Below are 11,230 nucleotides of genomic sequence, written 5' to 3' on the forward strand. Positions count from 1 at the left end.
ACTTTCCCCACTATGCTGAGCAGGGAGATTCCACGGTAATTGTTGCAGTCACCGCGGTCACCTTTGTTTTTATAGAGGGTGATGATGTTGGCATCGCGCATGTCCTGGGGTACTGCTCCCTCGTCCCAGCACAGGCATAGCAGTTCATGTAGTGCTGAGAGTATAGCAGGCTTGGCACTCTTGATTATTTCAGGGGTAATGCTGTCCTTCCCAGGGGCTTTTCCGCTGGCTAGGGAATCAATGGCATCACTGAGTTCCGATTTGGTTGGCTGTATGTCCAGCTCATCCTTGACTGGTAGAGGCTGGGCTGCATTGAGGGCAGTCTCAGTGACAGCATTCTCCCTGGAGTACAGTTCTCGGTAGTGCTCAACCCAGCGGTCCATCTGTTTGCGTTGGTCAGTGATTATGTCCCCCGATTTAGATTTGAGGGGGGTGATCTTCTTGATGGTTGGCCCAAGAGCTCTCTTCATGCCATCATACATTCCTCTGATGTTTCCGGTGTCTGAGGCCAGCTGAATATGACTGCATAGGTGTTGCCAGTAGTCGTTTGCGCAACGCCTAGCTGTTCTTTGTGCAGTACTTCTGGCTGCTTTAAGTGCTGCGGATGTTAAATCGCTGGGGGCTTTCTTGTAGTTCAAAAGTGCAATGCGCTTAGCGGCTATGACAGGTTCCAGCTCTTCATTATGAGATTGAAACCAGTCTGCATTTCTCTTCGCACTTTTGCCGTAGGTGGTCAAAGCTGACTCATAGATGGCGTCTCTGATGTGGGCCCACTTGGTCTCAGCATCCCCTGTGGGAGTGTTTTGAAGGGCTGTTACAAGTGAATTTAGAAATTTTTGTAACAGCTGTGGGTGAGAAATTCTGCTCGTGTTGATGCGCGGGTGGCCCTTCTGCTTGGAATGATGCAACTTCTTTGGTCTGAGTCTAACCTTGCTGCACACCAGGGAGTGGTCGGTGTCGCAGTCCGCACTGTGGAAGCTGCGTGTGATTTGAACACTGTTTAAGGCGGCTCGCCTTGTGACAATGAGGTCTAGCTGGTGCCAACGACGTGATCTTGGGTGCCTCCATGAAACCTGGTGACAGGGTTTAGTGTGAAAGAACGAGTTGGTGATGCAGAGGTTATGATAGGTACACAACTCAAGCAGTCTCTGCCCGTTCTCATTCATCCTTCCAACGCCATAGCGCCCAAGGCAGGAGGGCCATGAGTCATGGTCGGCCCCAACCCTGGCATTAAAGTCCCCCAGCAGGATTAGGTGTTCGGTGTTGGGGATGCTGCTAATGATGTTATGGAGTTGTTCATAGAACTGGTCTTTAGCTTCAGGTGCGGAACAGAGTGTTGGAGCATAGATGCTGAGTAGGTGTACTGGACCAGAGGTGGTGAGCAGTCCCTCCCTACAGCACTGAAGCTAGCCTGTTAGCAATACATGATTGATTAATTTATTTCATCTTAAATGCCCCCATAAAATTCTGTTCTTAAAGTTCTAAAATTTCGTTCCCACAGTCCCCCTCTTGACTCTTCAAAACCCTTTCAAGAATCCTTCCCTTGATCCCACCTAGGTGCCTTTAATGGTCTCTATTTGTCTAGAAACAGCCTTCAACACCCGGAGGGGTCGCACTCAATAATTTGCCTGCTTGTGCCACAAGAGGGGCCTGTGGGAACTCTGTAAAGGCATAAGTTTTGCAAGGGCTTCAGTTACTCGTTTACAATATAAAAGGTGGTACACTTATACAATTACAATTTCTTAGAGTTCATTGATCATTCATTAATTCATTTTAAGTATATATGAAAAGGTTATACAATTACCCTTTTATGGCATAACTAATTGTCCCTCCTTTGACAGAGCAAGTTCGAACACTAATTGCTTTTTCGGGTAGCTGTCCAACCTGTGTTCGTACCATCCTCTTACATAGCCTAATTAATTTCTAAAGTTGCCAAATTAAGTAGGTCACATATAACACCATGATACCCAAAACCACTATCAGGACATGGGAGATAATTCTAAACCAGGGGTGTATCTGCACATCTGACCCCCAGTTCCATAAGTCCTCCTACCAGGTAGAATCATTTATCTTGTCAATCTCATCTTGTAGCATCTTCGACTGTTGTTCCAAACTGTAGTACACTACAGCAATGACTTCTCGCTGCTGTCTATCTTTACCCAAGCGTGTGGGCAATGGCTGAATAGTATATTCATATTCTTGGAGGTAATTTGTCAAATCCTCCTTAATACTTTCTGTCACAGTTATCGTTTCTGTCTTTTGCTTATGTATCTGTACCAACTCCATCTTCCCTACTCGGGTTGGTATTTGTGGGTTGAACCAAAATGTACTGTTGCTCACCGGCCAAGTCCGTTTATGTCCATACTGGTATTCCTTTGATGTGGTGGTTAAGCAATATCTCCTCTTTCCCATATAGGCCACATGGGTTAACCCTGACAATGCTTTCCTAGTCTCCATGGTGCAATTTACAGTGGCATTAAATCCACATTTTGATTCTGCCATTTTATAGTTAGGATGAGGACATATGATCACCTGGTTTTCCAGACTACTCTCAGACAATGGACAATGTTGTTCCAATTACCTCTTTTCCAATTTCCATAACATAGGGTAAAATATCATTGTATTTTATGTAATCTTTTCCCCTTATCACCCCTATATTTTCTACTTTGTTCTATAAAGCTGATCCTGGCCTCTAAATCTAGTGGCATCCATGGCATCGGCAGCCTGCTGCATTACAATCTTACCTAATACACTATATATATTTCTTGCCTGTTCCATACAATATCCCAGCATTTGCATCCCTGAGATATTGACCAGGACAGGCACAATCTCATGTTTAACATGATCATACAATGCTTCCCCTGGGCTCGATGTACCCACACACATCCATGTTCCTTTCAACTTTCCTTATCATCTGTTGCCCAATGGGAGGGGCACAAACAATTCCAAAGACACAGCTCTCAGTTACCCCTTCCCCTTTCTGTCTGGTCACGCAGTTAGCACGGTCATCTGTGGAACACCGTACACACTTCCCATCCAACATGTTGTGCAATGCCCCATAGTTCATATAGTCCATATTACTACTCCTTTCATTAATCCGTTGTGCATCCATTACCGGGTCTTTGCTCTTCCTCTCTGGATATTAGCATCAGGCCCCACAGCCACTGCAGTCTGGTTCTTTCCCATTCGCCACTAGTGGTTATATCTGTAATTTAAACACACTGACCTGGTGGTCACCAGGTGTTAGTACTTGTCCATGTTGTGAGTATCCCCTGATGAGGGATACATGTCTACCTGTGGGGACCGAACATATCCTGGGGAATCCAGGAGTTAATTTATATTCTTATCATCTCTACTCTTTCGAAATTATCTATATGGTCCCGTTGTGCTCGGGTTTCGTTCCCCACAATCCTTGCCCAGTTAGTAACCCATCTAATAATAATCCAAATGCCTATCAATACTACCATTATTCCCTTGATTATATTTTTTCAGTTGGGACCATGTATTTCCATCGGCCCTTCCCTTTACCATTACTTTGTCTCCCACAACAAGCACCTTTGTCTGTTCCTCTATCATGTTTCTATAGAACCTCCTGCCTCACCTTGTGCAGTTGTCTGCACAACTCCTTCACAAATCTTTTAACCCTTTCTTTTGCGGGTCCTATTTCCTCACTACCTGCTATGACATCCCCTGGCAACCTCATTGCCCTTCCTGTCACCGTATTCATCAAGTCTTTCCTACTTTAGCTACACCACTCTGTCCCTTTTGTTCCTTTTTCAAAATATCCTTTACTAGCTGACTAAGAGTTCTAACATTCTGGTCCACATTTTCCAAATCTATAGTATTGACAATTGAAATTCCGTATTAAGGACTGTGGCTGCGTTATTCACTAAGCTATGTTTATGTCTCTTTCCCTTTATTATTCCCTCATTACCAAATTCCTGTCTCAGCAATTGTTACAGTAATACCTTGTACAACTCTCGGGTCTTCTCAGGGCACCAGCCAGGTAGCTGGATATCTGAGATATTCAATATTACCGGTACCAACTCAAGCTTTATATTATCATGTACAATTTTATTAGTTTTTATTATCGCAAGTCCATTTTCTGGTACAGTAGTCAAGGCCGGGCAAGGGAGACCAGTCACTTGTGGCTGTTGGGTCGTAACCTTACTCGTTAGTAATTAAAATGTGGGGATAATCGTGGTGATTGGAGCTTGTTGTCCGTTTAATAAATTTTGAGTGCTGGTTTGATTGCTGGCTCCATTTCTTATACACCCCCCCAAATTATTTTGACACAAAAGGTCCCTGGAGGGCTTTTGCTGTCAAAATCTGACACACCTGGTAGATTAAATTGTCCACTAAAATAAAAGCAAAATACTGCAGATGCTGAAAATTGTCTCATTGATAAAGATGCTGTGATATTTGATGTCTGCAATTAAGGTCTTAAATTCTCAAAGCTGCTGGATCTCTTGCTGTGGAATCAATTCTCACATGGCCTGCCGTCACCTGCTTAAAAACAACCCACAAAGAATCCATTGTGGCTCTGCCCCTGAGCCCAATGAGTTAATTTTTCCACTCCAATCTGTCAATTTAGAAATTTAAGGTTTAATAATGTCCATTATATATAAATTTTACTCTCAGCAATGCAAAATTGTGTGGTGGGTTAAATGGAAAAACAGCAGCTGCAGCGGGGCTTTTTTTTCCAAGGGGCGGAGCAAAATCGTCTCAGCTGCGTCACTTTACAAAACCTTTTTCTTCTCTGATCAGAAAAAAACCACACTCCATTTTAATCTATTTTTTAAAAATCCTTTTGGTATTCTTAGGGTTGCTCTCCTTTGAAGTTGAAAATGCCACAAATGCTTCCGTTGCTTTCCAAATAACAAGTCACATCTGCACACTTACACTGGTATTCCACTGTCATGCCACATATTCTGAACTCTCAGGTGATCTTATCAAAAGATCAAATATCATCGGTGAGGAAAAGGGTGGGGGGCGCTGGTGGTGTCTATCTGAGATCTTTGCTTACCTCCCCCTGCAGGGTCCTGATGTCTCAGGTTATGGCCAGACTTTCAAATGTAGCTCTCTTAAAAACTCATATCTCCAAGAGAAAACTATCAATTGCTAGTCTTAACTACACTTTCCTGACTTTCACTGGAAAATTCGAGGCTTCTTGGAAATTAACTGTTTATTTCACTATTTGTTTATCCCCAGAATTCCTTTATTAACGCTTGCATCAGCCAGATCTGATTGCCAATTCCCATTAATTATAATTCCATTTCATTTTGAGCCCTGGAGAACCTTTACAATTAATATTCATAATTCCTTAAAACAGAAATCAAACATTTCCATTTTGATTCCAGACATTAGTGTATATTGTTTATGTTTTTTTTTACCTTAGATGACATTTTAACTCCTTAAATAACTTGCCAAATTAAACTGGATTTTCGACATCTCAGATTATTCCAAATTCAAATAACAGTAAATTTCCCTTTGAATGCTTTAAATAACCACGCATATCAATTTAATTTTGTTTATCGATTCCAATTTCTTATGCCCAGACTTGGTTGTACTTTTTGTACGTTAAAGACAGAAGTGCTTGCAACTATCTCTCCTTCTCAAGCACTTTGTCTCATTGATAAAGATAGTTGCAGCAGGGTTAATGTCTTGCTTGTCTCCAAGGGGGCGGAGCAAAGCATTCTCCGCTGCGTCGCTTTACGTAACCCTTTTGTTTTAATGGAAAAGAACTAAACTCCATTTTAAATGTTTTTTTTTTAATCCTTAAATAAGAGGTTTCTAATCCAAGGATTATTTTTTTTTTAAACAAAGATGATAACAAAGATGATTCCAAATTCCAATTCACTGCAATAATATTTAAAAATCAAAACTGCCAATGTTATATGAGTGAGTCCTCTGTCTGGAACTGAAGACTCTTCCAAAACATGACATAATAAACTTGAAAGTTCATTGTGGCAACAAATGAACTTTCCAGTTCTTCAACTTAAACAGGTCAATTAACCTTAACAGTATTAATTCAATTCAGACTTATTAACTTATACTACTTATTAACTACACACAGAACAGAATAGCACGTGCTTATTTTAAAAGATAGATAAATTACGTCATTTTTCTTGTTCTTCAGGCGCCTTTCAAATGACTGTAATAAAACCAAAAACTAAAGAAAAAGTTATTTAACATTCTTGCAACAAAAGATTTAACACTAGGTCCTTACACAAACTTTAATTTAAACTCAAAAAAAACTAGAACAGATTTTAAACTGGAACTCCAATTAAAGCAGGAGTGGTAAACTTCAAATTGGATTTCTGCCAAACATCTTCAAACCTTCAAGGCTGAAGCTTATCTCTTCGAAAATTGTTCATTGCCTTTTCACAGTTGCAAACCAATTAAATAAAACTTTAACTTAAAATATAATTCCATTTTATATCCCTTTCCTGGGTGCACAATCTTAAATTGAAATGAACACACTCAAACAATCACTTTTCACACTCATTCAATTCCAAACAACTTCGAAAATTGATTTCTGTAATGGGTTACGAATTCAAAATACCAAATCTCTTTCAAAATTCCCTGTCCCAATGTCAAGGAACACACACAGGTTCAACTAATGCACAACCAAGACATGACTCAAGGTTCCCACAAAATATACACTTGTAAAAATAGAAAAAGTAACAGACTCATTCTCTCATCATTAAGGCCAGACAACAAAGAGTTAACGACAGTCAGTTCTACAGAACACAAGTTCTACAGAACACAAGCTGTACATCCCAGACATTCAATTCATTCGCGGAAGCTTCCAACATTCTCACAGTCAAATCAAAGACACAGTAACTTGTTTTTACTCTAAAACATACCTATCTTTAAAACACATATTTTCCGTGGCGCTTCTGCGTCTCCTTCGAGGGGTCAAACGGACGTGGGTCGCCTTTCTCCAGAGGACATGGTTTACTTGTCCCTGGGGGCGACCCTTCCCTCTTGGAAGCCGTTGAGTCCATTCTTCCTTCTACTTTCTCAAAACCTTCTTCACTTACGAGTTCTTTTCTATGAATCAAGTAGCATTAAAACAAAGGAAAACAAACAAGACACAACAAAACGAATAGACACAAGGATACGAACAGGCGCAGTTAATGTTAAATTCTCAAGGTCAGCTAACCGGCTCACCCCTGTGTCTCAGGCCACGCTTTTTCGTTCTCCCTTTTGTCCCACAGCCTTTTTCTCCAGGGCTAGATCAGCTCGTGTACTCAGAAGCAACGATCACGTGCCTGTCAGGTCAATTTGTATTATTAGTTACAGCCCCAGTCATTCCTGTCCTAACCCTTTTGTCTCACGCCTCACATCTCCACCCGGTGGAGGACCAGCTCGTGCAGACTCAAGTTACGACTACTGCTACACCAAATTCACCAAATTTTACTGGATTTCGTCTAAAATTTTAGACCTTTTCTGATCAGATTTCAACCAATTCGTCCTTGACCCCTCTAGTCCCCCTCTCCCAGATAACCCTGGCCTTCACGTGGGGCTCAGTCGCCCTCTTAATTCCGGCTCAGGCTGGGTGATTGAGACAGTAGAGTCGCAGAAAAGTTGACTTACCCCTGATCCGGTCGATTAGGTTCTTTTGGATCCCGTGAACTCAGGGATCCTGCCGACTACGCCAAACTGTTGGAGAAAATCCAGATTATGCCCAATTATTCAACAAATTCTCCGGACTCAGACTTTGAGAATAAACACTTTATTCATGATATCATGGGGCGCACACCTTCCCTAAAGGCGGTCCAGTACTACTCCACCGGACAAAGGAAAATCCACAACGGATATACAGTTACTCAGCCCATCCCGGCTGGACATAATCCAATCACAACGGTTATTGATTACATACATTACACATAGTATCAATTAGATTACTCATTAGGCATCATGTGGCTACGTGATCAGCTCGTGCAAGCCCCCTGATCATCTTGTGATGTTTCCCAGACCCCCTTATCAACTATCCTTGAGTCTTCACAATGAATCCTTCTACCTTTATCAAGCCTGCATTCCTGATTGCTTCGTGCAGTCTGCAGTTACACAAAGCTGCTGTCTTCTACACTAATATGAGAGGCCCTCCTTGGTCAGGCTAATTGGCTGTGCTAAGCAGTACCATGCTCAAGGCTGCAAGCTACGTAACTTGTCCCACAATTCCTCGGGTAAATACTCCATTTTGTACCAATATGTAACTATACTTTCAACTTATATATGAGAGTATATATATACACATATTCACTAGGATTATATTAATCTACTTCCTCAAATAACAGTTCCAGAAGCAAAAGCTCAGCAAAACTGCTCCCACACTAATGTTTAAGTTTTAAATGCTGTTACTGGTAATCATGAGGTATTGATTAAGAATATTAATTCATGACTTTATGACAACCAAGGATCAGCAGCTTGAAGTGATGAAAATAAAATGATTAAAAAGAACAAAAGTTTTTAAAATTTATTTTCCAATTCACACTCTTCACCATTAAAATTGCAAGAATACTGTATCTGTGCCCTTCTGGGCAGAACTCACAGAGTATAAGCAGTAATGCTTTTAAAACTGTATCAAGTACAAAGTCTATTTATGCTGACCCATTAGGTTTACATTGTGCTTACACATCGAATAAATGTATTGTGGAGCGGACAGCTGAAAAAAATGTCCAGCAGCTTGAGACTACAGAGCGTGCACTTTTGTTTCTAAAAATAGTTTGTTTTCTCAACTAGGACTAAGTAGATTGCACTAAATTAACATATCCTATATTACAACAGTGCCTACACTTCAAAAGTGTTCAAGGGCCCTTTGAATTCTGCAACATTTTAAGAAGAATTTCTGTGACAATTTCACTCAATGCTGCAGATCCTGTGACAAATCTGTTCTGGGTTGGGGTTATCCAACAAATATTTTTAAGACATGGTGCTTTTGATTTGAAAAAAAAATGCATTTTTAACCGTTTAAAAGCAGCTTATGCTGAGACCCCAGGATAGCTGCCAGTTAGCACCTGTTTGCAACCTCAAATCTCAATTTGACTCTGAGCTGAGCTTACTTCCATTTCCATTATCACCCATCTCCACCCTGCCTCAGCACATCCTCTGCCAAAACCCTCAATCATGCTTCTGTTACCTCCAGACTTGTCTATTCCAATTCTTCCCTGGCCAGCCTCCCACCTTTCACCCTCCATAAACATGAACTCATTCAAAACCTGTCTGTACCCTAACTCGCACCAAGTCCCGTTCATCCATCACCCCTATGCTCACTGACCTAACTGGCTCCTGATCCACCAAGGCCTTGATTTTTATAATCCCTATCCTTCTGTTCAAATCTTTCAATGGCCTTGCACATCCCATCTCTGTGCATCCACTTCATTCACCCCACTATTTCTGACCATGACTTCGGCTGTCTAGGAACTAAGGTCTGGAATTCCCTCCCTAAATCTCTCCAGTTCTCCACTTCTCCCTCATCCTTTAAGATACTCCTTAAAACCCAACTCATGGACTAAGTTTTTAGACACCTCTCCTTTGGCTTGGTGTCAATTTTTATCTACATTCCTGTGAAGTGCTTTGGACCATTTTGCTACATCAAAGGTGTAATAAAAATGCAAGTGGTTGTGTTGGTCTCACCTAACTTTCCCCAGCTAGGTGAGACGGTTGGGCATTCACTGGAAGCTGAATGGTAACCAATATCTAGTATTCTAAAACCCAAGGCCTGATTTTTAGCTCAGGCCTGGGCCAAGATAGGAGGTGGGTGGGCACTAATAAAATAGCACTGCCGGTCTGCATGCAGGTTCTCTGCCTCCATCCCGTTCCTGGGCCCCTTTCATGGAGGCGGGATGGGGGTGTGTGGCAGAGCTACCCGCCTGCACTTGGCAGGTAGCCGACAAGGCTCATTAAGGGCCTATTAAGGACAATTAAAGGAGGCCATTGTGGATTTTTCTAGTCGGCCTCCCGACTGGCCCTCCCTGTCTGCCTGGATGCTGCAGCAGTTTCAGGCCACCCTGTAGAGGGCCTCCCTGCCTCCCCAACCCCCCACCTACAGTGGTGGCCTGACTGCAAAAATCATTTTTCAGTTTAAATTTTAAAAAGTTGGAGAGTGGGTGCCTCCATTTTGAAGTGCCCTCTACCTTGCTTACCTTCTGTTGCAACCTGCTGCTCCTTTCAAACTGGAACGCCTCTGAATGGCCTCCAGCTTTGAGAGCCTGCCTGACATCCTGTGCCTGCAGCAGGGGCCAAAAGTCCAACCCAAGATGCGAAATATATGAAATGACGGAGATGCAAACAGTGTTGATTAGAAGTAGGAACACAACTGTGCTACCAGTAGTTGCATTTTCACACATTTCTGAGAGACTTGATAAGGTGGTGTATAAATGCAAGTCTGTTTTTTATCTTTTCAAGGAAAGTCACAAGTAACATTTCAAATTTCACTTTAAATGTAATTGCTCTATTTGCTCTGAGCATATTGTACCTTTTCCCAGTAAAATGTTCAAAAGAAATATTCTTCCACTCACTTTCTGTGCTTCTGAACTCTTTTCCAGTTTTAAAAATATATAACTTTAAAAAAAATCAGAATATTTTGGATTAGTAAAAGGCTGTTTTGGATGCCTAACACATTTGTTTCGATTAATTACATTATTCAACATGCATCCAATTTGACAGCAAATTTAATCATTTGTTGTGCAAATTGCATCTATTTATTTAGCAGTTTTGTTAATGATAAGCATGTCATCAGAACATCAAGTGATTATATTGAATGCACAAATCCATAGTTGAAAAAGATCAAGGTCTGAATTTTCTGATCCACCCAACATCAGGAATGGAGGCAGAGGCTCCCGAAAATACCAGTGCCAGGCGGCCTGTCAATTTCAAGGCAGCGATTCCGACACTGGCAATAATCACCAGGGCAGGGTTGGTGGGGGAGTGGGTGGGACAGAAATCCTGCTTTTCTCCCAATTAAGGACAGTTAACCAAGTTAACAGCTTGTTGAAAGGCGAGGGTGGAATATTTAAAATGAGCAAATGAGTTTTAGAAGCTGTCAGTTTCTGAACAGCTGAGGGGAGGCAGGTACAGTGTGGGGAGCCAGTCAAGGCTGCCCCAGGACATCACCCCAGCCCCATAAGAGGATCAGCGGGGCAAAAGAGGACTCAGCACTTGGTAAGTAGGTTCCCTTGGAGCTGCACAGGTGGCAGGGAGAGTGGGCACTCAGTGCTTG

At 41.9% G+C, this 11,230-nt stretch overlaps 1 long non-coding RNA gene across 2 annotated transcripts; it reads right to left on the minus strand.

The window, feature by feature from the left end:
- Window positions 1-1,004: 1,004 nt before the first annotated feature.
- On the minus strand, window positions 1,005-10,237 carry LOC137351615 (uncharacterized). 2 transcript variants are annotated; one of them, XR_010969526.1, is made up of 4 exons: window positions 10,155-10,237; window positions 7,603-7,668; window positions 7,177-7,277; window positions 1,005-7,056 (listed from the first exon to the last, which is right to left on the minus strand). It is a non-coding gene; the product is annotated as an uncharacterized lncRNA (long non-coding RNA). The 2 variants fall into 2 exon arrangements; XR_010969525.1 differs by having other exon boundaries at window positions 1,005-7,277.
- Between the last annotated feature and the right edge of the window lie 993 nt (window positions 10,238-11,230).

This window comes from Heterodontus francisci, chromosome 36, assembly GCF_036365525.1.
Source record: "Heterodontus francisci isolate sHetFra1 chromosome 36, sHetFra1.hap1, whole genome shotgun sequence".
NCBI classification, from domain to species: domain Eukaryota; kingdom Metazoa; phylum Chordata; class Chondrichthyes; order Heterodontiformes; family Heterodontidae; genus Heterodontus; species Heterodontus francisci.